Here is a 17,683-nt window from a genome sequence, read left to right on the forward strand (position 1 = left end):
AAGAACAAACAGAATAATGCCGCAATTAATAATATGAAACAACAGAAATGTGCAGCAGGAAGTTAAACATGGGGGTAATTATAGACCAGAAGTACAGAGGAACCTGTCAAGGCTGACAGACGGTGAGAGTAAACTAAGCAAAGGTTATGCAACATGAGCTCAGAATGAACAAGAAGTGAAATGTTGACTTACTTTATATGTACAGATTTGACTGCTGGACTGTTTGTGTAGTCTGAGTTCATTGGCTATAAAGAGCCAACGCGTCAACTGACCAGTCATTACTTCCTCTCAGTCTGCACCACCAATATATATATATCTCTTCATGGTCACTCATGTCTCTGCATTCACTACTCTATTTACATATATCCAAAATTTTGGATTTTGGATATAACCAAATTAATGTTAAAAAAGTGAAGTAAAACATTCATTAATCACTATTTATTCAATGTGGTGATGTGTTATCATCACATCAATAATGCATCCAAATCTACCTCTAATTTCAAATAGCTCTTTATGATCAATTGTTGTAGCTTGCCATCGTCAAGGGGAAAATGAATTCCCGAGTTTATCAAGCTCCCTTTATTCAGAAAACCAGGTAATTCCAAAGGGTTCAGACTTTTTCTTGCCACTGTATGACAAAATTACAAATTTGTCTCAAAGAGCTTTACACCATGAGGCATCTTCTTAGTCGCCCAGTTCAGCCCTCAAAGGAAGCTCATGCTCATTGTGCTCTGGGTCTTCTTTTGTGTCACTGCATGCCAATGATCCTGTCTGGGAAATCTTCAGTATTCTTGATTTGAAACACAACCATCACTCCAATCTTTAAGGGTAAATGAGCATAAAACCATACGTCATAGAGCAATCACCAACGGGCAATTTTCTCCCTGCCTTTGCTCTTTTTTTAGGAGAATCTGAGAGAATAACGTTAATAGATAATTTATTCATGCACATTTGGGTAGGTAGATTTCAGAGGTTGAAAGCTGAAAAGTTGCTTTAGATAAGCGCACTAAAAATGAGATTGTTAAGGCGAAAGTAGACGACACTGATGATTATCATCAGTACCAAACAGCTTAGAAATGAGGTGCGCTGATCGTGTCCTCATGACTCCTACTCTGTGTTCAACAAGCTGTCTGCAGAGTAATTTAAACTGATTGGAAAAGTCTCCCACAGATCAACGTTTCACACACAAAGATGAATCAGGAAATGACAGAGTGTTGCCTTGACAGCCCAAACCTGGATTTTAAAAATAATTGGAGATGTGTTATAAGATGTGTCCAGTGGATTTATGTTAAACGGTCCATAGTTGGTAATTTACTATGGTGCCTGCTTCTTACACTATTCCATTTACCTCTGAAAGACCCTGTTATCAGGAGGCATTTTCTCATTACAATGTGAGGAAAACCCATTTGTATTTCTTGTTATTTGTTTCAGGAGTTAATTATGATGAAATAGAAAACTATTCTTTTAATTTAAACCTCCAATCAGCTGGGGAAAAAACAGAAAAGGATTTGGCCCTGCCAGATATTCAATAATTCATCTGTTCCCTTTGATGTTCAACTCCCACGTGGAAGCAGTTTTATGTTGTTTCTATTATCAGTGATCGTTCAACAAGATTAACCATGATTTTGGCTGGACAGCAACATATAATCACGAATGTTACTGACTGACTGACTGACTGACTGAGGGATCATATTTCCACCACTGGTCAGTGGAGTGTCGAACCGCAGTCTACCCGAACCGTCTGGTTACCCGGCTGCTCGGGAACTGCAGGGAAACAGAGGAGCGCTTCCAATAGAATGAGCCTCGCCTCCATTACTACAAATAAACTACTTTCATTACATGTGCCATTATTACTAAAGGAGGCTGCACCGAGCAGGAGTCATAGTTAGACATAAAGACCTGCCTCTAATAAAAGTCTGTTTCGTTCTTGAGTTGAAAATAAATAAAAGCTAAATTATTGTGGATCCCAGAGGCTGTGAGCTGTGAGAGAGACAAAATAAGAGAGTCTGTCTTGGGCCCCAGTGGCTCACCTGGTGGGATGTGTGTTATTTGGGCTTGGTCTTTGCCCCGGCAGCATGAGTTTAAGTCTGGCCTGTGGCCTTGTACTGCATGTCATCCTCACTCCCTCATCTCCCTAATTTTCCCGTCTTTCTCTCACGATGACTATAATAAAGGCAAAAGCCTGAAAAAATAACTTAAAAAAAAGAGAGAAAGCGAGTCTATCTCCTAACTTTCTCTCTGAGGGATCATTTTATAAGTAAATACTGCTGCCAAGGCTTTGTTTGGTTGTTTATGTGATGAGAAGGGAAGATGACCAAACTATGTTCTACTTTTTTTTAGCCCCTTTTCAGCTCTTATTTTGAATCCGAATTTGTCACTTCATGTCAAATATAATAAAAAATTAAGTAATTGATTTTTTCCTCATTTCAGATTTTATAAAATCTTTTCTGTCATCAATTATTCCTTAATAGACCCAATTATTTAGATCTATTTCTATTTCTGTTTCCATTTATTTCATTATTATTATTTCTGTTTTTTTACTTAATATTAATTATCATTATGTTGCTGCTGTTTGTACTCATCTTGTCTCACTTGTTCTGTTTTGTTTGAATAGTTTTAAATAAATAAATAAATAAACATGCTAGTACTTAATCAAGACCAGAACAACTTTATTATTATTTGATTTAGTACTTTCTCAGCATTTGGCAGGAAGTCGGCACCACGTAGTTAAAGTGGCCAGTGAGATGATCAAGTGTTAAAATGGCTGATGTGACTCACACTTTCACCAAGAGAGCAATTTCAGAGTAATTGTAGAGTTCCCTCTTAATCCTACAAATGGAGAGTTTGATTACTTCCCCTCTGGATGAGGATTCAAAGCACTAATAGCCACATCGAACATGGAGAGTCAGCTGATGAGTGGCTTCCATATTAAACTGGCAGATGATGATGATGAAGATATTGTTTTTACTGTGGATGACTGAGTTGGATGATGACGGCTGGATTTATGTTATGCTGTCACGTGATGTACATTGTTTTATGTGAGCTTGTGTTGTGTTGTTTCAGCATTTGTATTTTGCTGTTTTATTATTGTCCCCTTGGTCACATAAAGTAAAAGTAACTAAGTAGATTTGATCAAGCATTGTCTTTCGGAGATAGTGGACAACATTTATCTGACTGATGTAGTTACGTTACCTTAGGCTAAAGTTTTACATTAAAAACTGAACCTGATACACGGATAAAACACAACACACTGTTGAGAGTAAACCAGTGTTTGATATGTGGTTTTGTTTGTGATCTCTTACAAAAGTCAGGGTCTAGTTGGGGCTCCTTGTTACATGAAGTCAATTATTTATTATTAGCAGTTCAACCAAAGAGATGTTTTCTGTTTAAAGGAGTTATTTGTAAGTTTTCTCTGCTACCAAATGCGGTTTCTTGCCAGGGGCGGCTGGTGGTAATTGTCGCTTGACAAGAGCTTCAGCCATTGTTGTGTTTACAAGACAAGATGTTATCATATGTCCTCTGAGCAGCGCTACATCTTCAGGGCAGATTAGAGGCTACAGTGAGTCGCTATCAGAAAGTGATGAGATGGGCCAGGACATCCGGTTAGGATGCCTCCTGCGCGCCTCCCATTGGAGGTTTTCCAGGCACGTTCAACTGGCAGGAAGCCTCGGGGTAGACCCAAAAACACGCTGCAGAGATTATATATACATCATCTGGCCTGTGAACGCCTCGGGATCCCCCAGGAGGAGCTGGAAAAAGTTGCTGGGGAGGGGGGCGTCGTGTCTACTTTGCTTGACCTGTTGCTACAGTGACCCGACCTTGGATACGCAGAAGAAAGTGGATGGATGGATTACTTTTAATAATTTGAGCACATTTTGCTGATACTTATGTACTTTTACTTCAGTCAGATTTTAGTACTTTTACTTAAACGCTGTGAGTACCTCTTCTATTTTGCACCTCTCTGCCCAAAGTCATTCTGGGAAATTACTAACTGAGGTGGAAGTAAAACAACATGTCATCACAAAATAAGCTCTGAATTATGACCATCACAGATCCATAATCTCCTCTGTGAGCAGAAGGTTCATATTCTCAGCTCATCTACAAGTGAAATCATTTTGGGGGCTGAGCAGATCACCAGCTGCTCAGCTGCCCCGGCCCTGGCACCAAAACACCTTCATCTCTGACTTCACACACATATTAATCCACATAAAGTAATGACCAGAATGATTATCATTGACTCCCACTCTAATTTAATGAAGCAGTGCTTTGTGGCATTGAAATCTCATCATTAAGTCTTTTTCTATTAAAAACCAATACCCTGGAACGTTGATTAGCAAAACGAATGTGTCGTGCAGATGTCTGGAGAGACAATGCGAATGAGTTATTTAGCTCTGAGGCTAAATTTGACCCCGATGGACTCATCACACATAATTCACCCACCATCCTGCTCTTAACTCTGGGGACACATACAAACATTATCTGTTTTGCTGACAAAGTTTCAGTGTCTTCCGGTCACAAACTGGTGACTTGGGGATTGCGGTAAATGTGCACTGTTCTTCTGCAACAACACACACCACCAGTAAAGGAACTAATAATAATTATCCAGTTTTAATGAGCAGTTGAAAAAGTGAAGACTTGTAACCAGAAAATGACATGATTTTTGTTTACCCTCGCTCAGAGAGAGAGAGAGAGAGCACTAAAGTAAGTAAGTATAAATATTAAAAAATTTCTGCTTTGACTATAGGGCGCACATACAGCGTCCCCTTTCTCCTCTAATAACATGGAATTGCAAAAATAGTAAAAAAAAAAATGAATACATAAATAAATAATTATAATCATAAAACAGAAATTTTTGTATCGTAATCTGGATAATTCTCCTCTCAGATGAACATAGTGACCAAATTTATAACCACTCTGATCCCCTCACATCAAGGGTTAGCCGACAGAGTTAGCAGTCTGATGGGTTGTGAGGGTGGCCTGGGATGGAGTTATTTACTCTAGTGTGAATCTTACAAGTTTTTCACAGTGTTTTACCACCTCACACTTTCTTCACAGCACACATCTTAGCAACATCCTCCTGGCTTTTATTTTGAAACTGCCAAGGTCGTGAAGTCCATCAAAATTCTTCTTCATTCTGTGGCAGTTGTGCACAGTTTAGTGACCCCAAAAACCTTGGTGGAATACTCTACAATTTTATACACTTTAAGTTAGTTTAATGCAGAAATTAAATTCAGTGTAGATAGAGAGGCACTTGGGAAATATCCAGGTTCTGATGCAGCAGTTAAACTAACACCAGAGGCTGCAACAACGAGTGCACAGTCTGTCATTTTAAGCGACTCTATTAAGCCAGAAAATGAATTTCAAAACAAGTGAATTTGTGCACGTCTTCTCAAAACAGTCAGTTTTGTTTTTGATTCCACATTACAAATTACAGGACGACCTCGTTGTAACCTCTTGTTCGCTGCCTGCTGGGAAAGGCTGTAGCACCTCCAACTCCGACAATATTAGTGGCGAAAGAAAATGGATGGATGTCGATTTAATTTGACTTAACCAGTAATTTTCTTCTCTGACTGCGAACACATAAACACAAACAAACAAAAAAACTGATGCATAAAATCTCTGTGTGTCACACACACATGCTCCAGCTCTTTCCAAGAGACAAAGCCAAATATTACTAAAACCAAAACAGTGAAAGGCCACTGGTAATAAAGCACTGTCCACATATCTGCAACCTTAATTCATGTTAATATATTTTTTATGAGACTGGCATCATAATGCTTCTGTGTCACTGCCTCATATTTCAGATCAAGGCAGCTGGCCAAGAGTTAATGGAATTTCCAATTTAAGGCAATTTTTCAGGGTAGTAATGGATGCCGTCAGAGAAATCACAACCTCATTAGTAAGACGCATTACGCAGCTGAGAGCCGGGCCGTTAAGGTGAACCAAAGAGGCTTACATGCTGCTTAGCTCTGCATTACTTGTTAGCTCCGGGACTCACACTCATACCCATCCGAACCCCGTGAGTCTCAGCTGTTACTGCTGTATTTACACCATAGTAAATACATTCATTTATGTTGTGTCTGGCACGTTTATTTAACTCCACGTACTCGAGTTGAAGTTTTTCACCAGTGAAATCCATCAGTTTCAGCACAGATTAATCAAGAATGTTATCAGCATCAGATAAAAACACACACACACACAGTCCCAACTTTCTGTTAAAGAAAAGAAAAATGAGTTTGGGTGAGCGAGATTGAATCTGGTTTCTCGAACGCTTGTGGACACAGATCGACGACTTAATCAGTAAACAATCAGCTCAGTGTGCAAAACGTGATAAAAAAATGCTTTTCAACATCATGACAGGATTATGAGGAGGACACACACAAACATCAACAAGTGTTCAGGACAGTAATGGGCACAAATTCAATGATTAAGGTATTAAATATCTTATCAGTCAGGTAAAGTGGGTGTTAAATGATTTTGAAACCTGTGTCCGACTGTCACATATCATTTTTTCACAAACTTAATGGATGAAAACAAACATGCATCCTCGGAGGGGTGAGCTAAAGCAGCAGCGTTATCTTTTGAATGTACATTACCCATGTAGCATTTGATACATACGTCATCACTTAGCACATCACCTGTGTGCAGCCTATGTTTTTATTAACTTTACTCACAGAGTTCACACTGAAGTTCTGTAACTAAAAAAGTAAGCTGCACAATTAATACACTAGGGATCATTCATTTCATGATCCCGGTATACGACAGACACTGGTAGCTATAGATAAAAGGAAATTGTATTCATTCGTTTGATTTATAAACAAAGCAAATCAGCAAGCAAGAAAGAAGGAAATTTGAATTCATCAACATTTAAAGACGTATTAATTGTTTTTTTTGTTGCCACATTGGGGCAGCGCGCTGAACACACATCGTTATATCATTACCTTATCAGGAGAAAACTTCCCACATCTATTCTGTGAGGCAGGTGCATAGGAACAGGATGTGGGATCCAAAGTGGCAATCAAAAAACACGATTTTTTGATTGCCATATTATTACCTTATGAAATTGCAAGCAACATTAGCGTTCATGAGGAGTCATGTGTGCGACCCCCCTGATAAACCAATAAAAAAGTCCAATATTCATTCTCCTTTTCATTCTCAACCACCGTCTGAGGAAAACATCTGGCTCTGTAGCTCCATTATTTTCACCAGCTATGATTAGTTTCTGTGTGTCTGCAGGTATATTCAGTGAGTTTATTACAGCTTTTTCACTGGAAACTGATGAAAACCCAGTCGACATGAGCAGTGAGAGAAAAACAACAGAGATGGAAAAAGTCAGGTGATAATTCTCCACAGATTCTTCACTATTTCAACACATTAAATGTTAAACACATTGATTTCATTCATTGTTGAAATCACAACAACAAAAAACGTCTGTTGCTCACTCTGCTTTTATAACTCTGTTTGTACCTGTGGTTAGAATTGAACAAGGCTGATAGAAATGTCAGGACAAATTAAAATTGAACCTGATGATGCGCTAAATAGAAGGCAGGGCATCACTGAAATTCATCCTCAATAAAAAATATTGATTACTGCAGGTTTAAGCAAAAAATATATAGTTGGTGCAATAGTGCTTGTAGTTCAGTGTTTCAGTTTAAAATTAGCCGAGTAGCTCTTTTTTTCTTCCCAAACTTTATGTAACTCAAGTGTAGGTCCTTCCCATGAATACCTACACCATATTTCATGGCAGTGTGGTCAGGGCGAGTCTGTGATTTAGTTTGACGTGTTGGATGAACAGACTGAGCACAGTCATCCTCATGTCCCAACAAGTTTCTCTGTAAATGTAAAAAGTTTGATTTTTGGGAGTTCTGGGTGTATTTCAAAGGCTACACACACACACACACACACACACACACCAGTTCATTTCAGAAGAGCTGAATGGTTCAGACTGGAAAACACATTTGATCTGAACAAGGATCCCTGTTCACTTGGTCGCTATGGAAACAAGATGTGGATTGTGGAGTGCCTACCTATCTGTCTGCAGCTGTGTGTGTATCTGTGTGTATGTATTACTGTCTTTCTTCCTGCCTGCCAATCACTTTTCAGTCAATCATCCCTCTGCAATTTGATGAATCCGTTTATTCAGCGGTCCGCCTGTCTGTCTGCCTGTCTGTCTGCCTGTCTGTCTGCCTGTCTGTCTGTCTGTCTGTCTGTCTACCTGTCTTTTTACTCACCTGTCTGCTTCTCCTCATGTGTTACAGCTGAAGAGTTTCCGCACATTGTTCAACACTTGTTGTGGAGATGAGATCTGACACCTAAAGTCGAAATACCTCAAATTTGTTTTATTTATACACTCACTGTTCCCCGGTTGACACTCATTCAGTGTCTTCTCTATGTGTGTGTTAAAAGCTGTAATGTGTGGATGGAAGTCTCAGTCTGATGTACAGTATTATATAAGATCAAACATATGGAAATCATTTGAAACCTACATATTAGATAAGGTTAATAAGGTAATTCTGTAACCTGCAGAGTCTATATCTGCCAACTTTATGAAGTCAATAATCATGGCCTGGGACTCGGGGTGTTGGCATGGAGACCAATTAGCTCTAATTTTTCACACACAGCTGTCATATCTTTGCAGTCACAGGAAAACACCACTTCATTTGTGACATTCACATTGTGCCGTGCTTCCAAGTTGTCATATTCAGTTAATGTGTGTGAAGAAAAGCATCTTTATCTCAGAGATAACTCAGAGTACAAAGGCTTATCGACCGCAGGCTGAGACTTGTGAATTCTGGATGAAAGAAGAAACTGACTTTGTTGATTCATCTCATTCTCCGTGATGAAATCGGGGGGGGGGGGGCTACACCCCTCCCGCCTGTCTGTCACGTACCATAATCCCAACGCCACCAAGTGAATTTTAATGGAACCCGTAGAGATTCATTATTTTAATTCAGGGACCAGGGAGCTGGAGAATATCCCATACTGGATGAGAAGCATGGTGCATGTCAGTCCATCTCTGAGCTACAACACATACACATTCAAAGTATAGTTCACGCCTGTACCTCATATTAGAGCTATAATTTTTCATCTGCACGTCTTTGGACTCTGGGAGAAGATGTAAAACTCATCTAGGAACAGAAAAGTCAGAAGGATTTCAGCTGGCATTGTTTAAATTTAACATCTAATTCCCCTGCTGCTCACAATGCAAGAATCATTAGTGCGAACAGATTTGTCCTTAAGTGGCCCGTAAATTTAAGAAGATTTGTAGATTTTTCTCTTGGATACAAACAAAATTCTTAAGTGGTCCAGACCTTGCATTACGTACAGTCCTCTCCTACCTGCTGTAGCTGCTCTGTCTCCGTCGTTACAGTCACTCCTTCTGACATCATGTTCTGTTGTCTATCCACCCAACAGACAGCTGCATGTTGTCTCCCGGACTTTCAATGTGTCCCCCTTGCAACACATGCTGAAGGTTCCTACCCACATATTTCATCTAGGAACCTTCAGCATGTTGTACTGTGTTGCAAAGGGGACATAATAAAGAAATAGCGCAGCTGTCTCTCCGGTGCTGAATTGAGCCTCCAGATATGTTCACAATAGACAACAGAACATTTATCTGAGGTTTAGAGTTGTATTTGCAGAATGTGCCGATATGAGGGGCCATCGAGGGCCCCTTTTCCCCTTGGAGGCCCCAAGCATTTGCCTGGTTTGCCTTTTTCAAGAGTGCGCTTCTGTCCATATCATCAACACTACAAAGATTGAGACAGAGACAAAATATGAACAAACAAAAACAAAGAGAAGTTTAGTCAGAATATTCCTCTTCATTCTGACTAAACCTTGAGCATCACTGGTCGGCCTGAGGGTGCACCAAAGCTGCAGTTCAAGACCAACGTCAGTCTGTATATTTACAGCTTCTCCTCTATTTGCAGAGTCTGCAGAGCTGTGCAGTGTAAACAGTGGAAGTTGCTGCTAATCAGCCACAGCAGAATTTACAACATATTGTAGGTGTAAAAATCCCCAAAGCATTGTTTATCATGAATGCATTTGCTGCATTTGTCTGTGCATATATCAGGCTCGGATCGCATTGCTTTTATGAGTTGTTTCTTGTTTTTCCCTGTAAAATCACATTAAAATCAGAGACACTCTAATACTCTGTTCCTCTGTGCTTTTTTAACACCGTGCTCTGTACTAATTATTTTGGGCATTTTGGTTGAAATATGACTTTTTCAGAATCTTTACATGCAGGTTTCCTGATTAAAAACAGTGAAAGCCAGCAGGCACCTGCGAGCTGGTTTCATTACAACAGTGAATGAAGGCCTGAATAGAAGCACCCAGGCAAGTCCTTTCAAAGATGCTGATTTCTGAAGAAGCTCTCTTACATGCACTGAGGTGGGTTCAGAATATCTGATGAAAGGAAATTAGCCATTTAGTGCCAAAGAAAACTTTTAACATCTGAATGAAAAGACTGCATCTTTTCTTTTCTCCAGGCAGGAGCCACCAAGGGTTAAAAATCATAGCATTTTAGCTGCAGGTTTGCCAGACAGGTCTTCGGGCTCTCTGTCGATTTTTAGTTAAGGTTGTTTGTTGAGGCTTTCTGAGAGTGTTGCCGAAGAGTACAATGCGTCACAATTCAAGTATTTATAGAGCCAAGGGATGAACTGATGGAGAGGAGTGAGAATGAGGAGTTAGACACAAAAACACACAGACGACGGCGAGAGAAACAGCACTTTCATGTAATGGCAGATCTGCCCCCCTTCGCAAGCCAATGAATTTAAAATGAAAGTGAACACAGTCAGACGCCTAATGCAGAGGACCCAATGTTTCTCCTGAGTGTGAGTCAGAATCCACAATGGGTGTCGGTGTGGGTCTCCTCCTCATGAAATCTGAGTGTAATTCTCCACACAGGAAGTGGACTGAACAGACAGGTGAACCAAAAAGGAGTAAAGTAAGAGCTGAGATGAATATATCTGACCTTTTTATATAGTGGATTTTTAACTAGCTTCTGTTTGGCATGGTAATTATCCCCAAGCCTCAGCTCTGTTTCCTTTAATAGAACTTTGTGCATTAGTCGGCCGTTTATATGTATGACTTGTTTCTCTAATGGTGTTTCCTGTTAAAGAGCTAGCAAGGACTTGCAGAGGTTTTTTTTTTTAATTTCCAGGAGAAAGTCACCAAGGAACTCCGTAAGGCACAGAGAAAACTGCAAATTACGCTGTCATTATCATCAGCATGTTAGAGGAAAATGTTGGGCTGATTAAAAAGTTTGTGTTTAAGTCTCTACAAAGGAACACACAAGCGTGGAAATACGTCAGAGAAAGCAGTGTGAGAGTGCTCGATTTATGATTCACCAGGTTTGACAAGATGACAGAAAATTTAACTACAAAGCAATTGGCAATTTTAAGCCTGAATGCCTGAGTGACAGCGGCTGCAATGGCACCCAGTGTCTTACTTTAAACTATTTCTGGCGCAGGTGGTCTTTTTTTAATAGCTGAAACAGGGAGAAATGACACAAAGTCTGCAGTCCATTTTTCCTGTTTTCTATAAAAAGATCAATAAGGAGAGGAGAGGATCTCATTTCAGAACATGTGCTTGAAGCCCAATCAATGGCTCCACGCGTCGGACCATCTGCTCTCATTTCCCATCATTCCACACACGATGCTTCATCACCTGCTCCCAGTCAAAGAACCACAACACCACGGAGGGGTTTACTGTAATGATGATTGTATTGTTTGCATTGAACAGTTGAGCTGCAAGGCTCTGCAGGAGTTGTACAGTAGGTTTGCCTTCCAGCGTTACAGTTCATCGTGAATAATTTATGAAGGAAGTTCTTTATCTAAAGCCTCAGTTATTCAGATTGATGTGATTATTGCTGCGTGTATGTTTTGTTCAAGGGAAGTGAAGAGCAAAGAAATGTAGAGACAGCTGAGAACAATACAGACATATTCACCAGCATCTCCATGTGAAACAGTGAAGCGTGTTGGAGAATGGGATCTTTTCGCAGATAACAGCCTCCACTGGGTTTTCAGGGTTATGACGGAGGTTCACCTCTTACCAGGGTCCATCGCCATGGTAACTTATGCTGCACACATAACCTGCTCAGATAACAGATCAACCTATAAAAGTCAGTTCCCTTAGAAAATGGCATCACTGTACGCAGACAGTCCTGTGCGGACGGTGAGAGTTCAGAGAGGGAGAGAAATCATCACCTGAGCCAGATGAGTTCAGATCCTCCACGACAAGACTTTCAGACTCAATTATAACACAAATAATCTTCTGAGTTCATTGTGATGTTTGGTTTTATTGCTAAAGATCAAAACTCAGCAGAGTTCAGTCTCGGGAGCTGAGGTGGACAAAGTACACAACTTCATTCTTTGAGTCAAAGTATAGATACTCCTGGTCAAACATTACTGCAATACAAGTGAAAGTTGTTCAGTCATATTTTTACCTGAGTTAAAGTACTAGAGTACTTACTTTTAAAACAACCTACTGATGCACTGACATACTGTAAAAAACCTGTAGACTACTCCACACATGCCCCACCTCATTTTTTGATTAGCTGGGACTTAGGGGCAGAGTCAGGCACTGCCAAGATGGCAACAATGGAGCAGCTCACTCTGAGCTTCAAAACCGTTCCTCAGAAACCGGTGGGTGACGTCATGGAGGATACGTCCATCTTTATTTACAGTCTGTGGGGCTGTGACATTATAAGCCGTGATTGTTTACCAGCTGTCCTTCCTGCATGTTAGAAGTGTTCGGTCTCTGAATCTGGGGCTGTCCTGGGTTATTCCTGTTTCTGGGGACTAATGGTCAATAACTTATTGTGACTAATCAGCCTTGTCATTTACCTCACCTGCCAACCTCACTTTATCAGGAACACCCATTAGGCCGCATTAGGCCCTACCCATGTCTTAGTTCCTAATAAGGTGTGAGTGGAGATTCTGGTGATTGAGTCTTGAAGACTCTCTCCCTCCATTTCACTCAGCTTTGCCTCATTTTAAGAGTTATTTAGTCATCTTTGAGCCTTTTGTCTGTGACCTTTTCACTTTCTTTTTTTGCCTGAAGTAGATTTTGTTCTGTTTTGTTTTTACTTTTGAGTTTATTTTAGTCAGAAACTGTGCAGTGTGTTCTCTGTACTTGGGTCCAGTTAAGCAACAACACAAAAACAGAAACTGTTGCCACAGAGTTGTAAGAACAGATGTCTAGACTTATAACTGGCGGCTATAGCATTAGGATTTCCTAAGTTGTGGCTATATGAACACTGCAATGGTTTAGAGAGGGGTAGTTGTACCTGCGCAAAACAATCAGTTCTGCTGTTAAAGTCTTGTTAATTATGTTGTTAAATTGGTGATTCTCTGTTTGCTGCCTGAGTCAAATTGTCTGAATATTTTTGCATTGATTTTCATTTATCAGGACACAGAGCAGCCAGCAGGGGGCCTCAGGCTACTTGGTCAAACAGCCACAAATAAGTGATTAGGCAAAATTATTCACTGTTGAAATCATTGTTTGTCAACCTCATATTGCTGCAGATGTGACTCACATCCCTTTCAGCTTGTGACCCATGTTCCTCTTTGTTGTTGCAGTTTAACTTTGTTGAACAAATGTTCTCATGATTGTCCACACGTTTCCCATCAGCTCGCATTTTCCATCTGATATGATGCTTTGACGTTGTGTCCAGACTTCTTTGTTGCTGATAAAAGCTGCTCAGCCTCACATGACTCACATTTGTTTCAACTTCCTAATGATGATTAAGTTCATTTGAACTTTGTTCTTTTCCACAGAGTATTAACCTTACTTTAACATTACTTTGTCAACTTCTTCAATGTGAATAGTCATATATAAAAAATATATTAAACTTTACTTTTATGTCTGTTTTGGACCCTTGGACTCTTATATCCAAGTAGTAAAAGTTCACAGCTTCTGATTTGTGAAGGGTACCTGCAGCAGTATGGATATTTAGTGGGTAATCATGACTTGATTTCATCCACATCCATAAAATCCCCCAACGCTCTCCTCTAAAGTCATTTGGTTGTGTCTAAAACCTTCGACAGTGTTCAAACCTCTCTGTCTTGCCGTTATTACAGACCTGTCTGAACTGACAGCGACTCGCTCAGACTCTCCTCTGTTGAGTCATGTTTTTTTTTTATACAAAGTCTATGCATTTAGCCCATCTTTGTCAAAGGCTTATGGGAAACGGGGTTCATCAAAGGCTACTCAAAACATAAATATTTAGTAAATAAAGATATCAGATTCTTTTTAAAGTTCCCATATTTTACACTTTTCCTGTGTTTTGTTTGAAGTTTTGATCCATAAGAAGATATATTTGTGTATCTCAGTGTAGTTTTACATTCCCTCTCTCAGGCTTCTCTCTGGAGCACAGCAACAGGTCAGTGAGCCAATCAGAAGAGAGGATGTGAACCTCTCTTCTGATTGGTTGACTGTTTTCTGAGTGATTGAATAAAAATATAGGAGATTTCAGGTAAACACTTGGAAAAATCAAATCTTGCAAGGTTGGATGGTGGATCCAGGTGGGCTGGGCTTGGGGAATGGCTGAGGGCAATGACTGCTTTGTTGTGACATCACAAAGTTCCAGAAGTCCGGACGGCTCGTTTTAGGGCTCAGTTTCTTAGTACAGGCTGTGTGCATTTCTCTGTGGACTGAGTGCTTTGATACTTTTACAGTATTAATATAGAACCTAGACCTGTTTTATAACCAAAAAAGATGGGAAATATGGGACCTTTAAGCATCACCATCTATATCTAAACCTGTGGATCGAAGAGTTTTACATATTGTTAAGTAAGCTCATATTCCAAAGCTGGATTTTACAAATGTCAATGTGATTTGAACTAGGTTTTTTTTTTCCTGGAACAGAACCTGCTCCAGGTTTAGTTTGGCTCTGACATGGGAAAAATAAAAATTTTGAAAATGAAAAATGTAGAGAATCACCAAACTTATTACATTCCACTTAAAACCACAATGAAGAGTCAGGGGATCACCAAACTCATTACACTTCCTCCTCTGGTTGCCATGAATGTTTGTGAACGATTTTATGGCAATCAGTTCAGTGATTTTTGAGATATTTCAATCTTTACAAAAGTGATGGACCGACCAACTGACCTGCATTACCACTTGTAAAAGCCACTGAATATAAAGCACCTGCGAGTGTGTTTGCTGTGTGGAGCAATGCAGCAAATTTTCAGTTATACTGTTAAACTTTTACATTCACAGCTGTTATCAATCCTGCAAATTAACATCTCAACCATCCATTACTGTAACTTCAACAAGTCTGTCATCATCACTGGGTGATACATGCAAATCAAATTCGATCTCAAGATGCAGCTGAGTGGAATTGTTAAACGACAGGTAAAATTTGATGGGAAAAGTGCTGCTGGGTGTTTTTAGAAAACATTTTTATAGGTAGTGGATACTGGTAGTGAATCAGCCAAAAACACAGGAAGTGATCCTAGATGTCACTGAAGTGGCTCTAATATTGATGTTTTTAAGGGTGTCTGTCACTCTCAAACATTACTCAGTAATTTCCAACTTATTCTCTACAGCAGCAGGATAATGAAACGTGTCAGTGCTGGCATGTAAAACCATATTAAACAGTTCTTAAACAGCCTCATCAGCACCACCACTGCACTAATATGTGATACATAGAGTAGTGTATATCCAGACTGACTCATAACTGCCATATTTTTAATAGGCCTTAGTCAAACTGAGTATTAAAAGTAAACCATGATGGTAATAGCAAGAATATACAGTGTTCCTGCTTGTTTAAATCTAGAGCTCTCTGTTTTGCTATAACATGAGAAAAAAAATAAAAATCAAATATACAACTTTAGTGGGACATAGTTCTCATGAATTATCCACCTGATGATAATTACTTTGGAATGTGCAATAAACCAAAGAACTATATTAATTCAAGCATCTCAATTTGCAATATTGCCCCTCTGAGATATTAAAACCCACAAATAAATAACTGCCTCCTTAATCCAGACTCATATGACAATATGAGTACCAATCATCTCGTCTAACTCATCCAGAAAGCAAATAAACATAAATCCCAAAATGTTGAACTACTCCTTTAAGGCTTGTGCGTGCTTTGCAGACAACCTTAGGCTAAGTGAAAGTTTGTTGTTGACTTTCAGCTGCTGATGAACTGATCAGGTGGAGGGCAGCGCTAAGCAGACGTTTCCTGCCTTGAGAGGCAAAAGGAAGAGCTTTAAATAATTCATGATCAGATAGAGGTATAAAATGCTTGGTCCTTATTTGTATGCTCAAGTCTTCCAGATACAATTGAGCTGGATGACAGAGAACAGCAAGATAAGAACTGATAGATCAATCAGTTTGATACAGGGACTGATACAAGATGATAGAGCTGCAACTGACAGTTTTCATTATCGATTTATCTGCTGATTATTTTCTCAATCAGTCATTTAGTCTATAAAATGTAAGAACAGCACATGGTGATATCTTCAGTTGTCTAAAAGCTACATATTTTTTAATTTAATGTCTCACAGGTCAAAGAAAAACGGCAAATCGTCACATCTGAGAAGCTGAAACTGGAGAATGTTTGTTTGAAAAATGACTGAAATGATGATTGATCAAGAGAGCTGCTAGTTCATTTTCTGTCAACTGATGGATTAACCAACTAATCATTGCAACTCTGCAAGACAACATTTGAAGTTACCAGTATTTTCTGATGTATTGTTTGTTGACTCAGGTCTATAACCTTGTCTGAACTGAAGCCCTTGTCATTTATATGCAGTATATCTTGTTTATGGACAAGAAATTGGAGATTGGACTTCAATCTATGGTATTTCTCATATTCGATGCAAAAGAGAGTTCATCATCTTCAGCTCAGCCGTGCTACAGCTGGTCCTGTGCCGTTATCTCCAAAAGTCATTTCATACATTAGGTTAGGAAGCAGATCTGCTGGAGGTGTCACACCATTTATTAAAGTGTGAATCTTCTCCATGCGGTTTAAGGTCAGATATTGTGTGTGACATTTCCATCTTTTCATTTGAATTCATAAACTCAACTTGCAGCAGCTTCTTCAACCCGTCGTGCTGCCAGACTTCAGACTAGCAGCTGAAATTGTCAACAAGACATCATGCTGTTAAGAGTCTGTTTGTAATTGTGATCTTAGAGTTTCCCCCTGAGCTTTTATGAGAGAGAGAGGTTTGAGGAGTGCGCACTGTGTGTGAAGCCTGACGCTGATCTCTGATGTGTGTGGTGAGGCAGCCACTCGCTGTCCAATCCTCGTCATTACACGGCACCAAAAATCCCAGCTGCTTGTTTTACATTTGCTGGCTTCACTATAACAACATGGCAGCTGAAACACCAGCAACATTTAGCAGTGGTGGTTTTAATGATTAATGTAGCTGAATGCAATTGAACAATAGGTGAAGTGTGATGGGAGAAGTGTTGCTGGTTGATTTTGGAGGCAGCGGTTTTTGGTGGTGAATCAGCTAAAAACAAAGGAAGTGAAAGTGGCTCTAATCTTGATGCTTTTAGGGGTGTCTGTCACATATGTGACTCAGTTATTTCTAAGTTCTTTTCTACAGCAGCAGGATAATGAAACATGTGACAGACTCATCAGCACCAACATCATGTGACACATGCACTATTGTAAATCCTGACTGACTCAAAACATTGAATAATAACATATTTTTAATAGGCC

This window comes from Seriola dumerili, unplaced genomic scaffold (assembly GCF_002260705.1).
Source record: "Seriola dumerili isolate Sdu_G_001 unplaced genomic scaffold, Sdu_1.0 BDQW01000011.1, whole genome shotgun sequence".
NCBI classification, from domain to species: domain Eukaryota; kingdom Metazoa; phylum Chordata; class Actinopteri; order Carangiformes; family Carangidae; genus Seriola; species Seriola dumerili.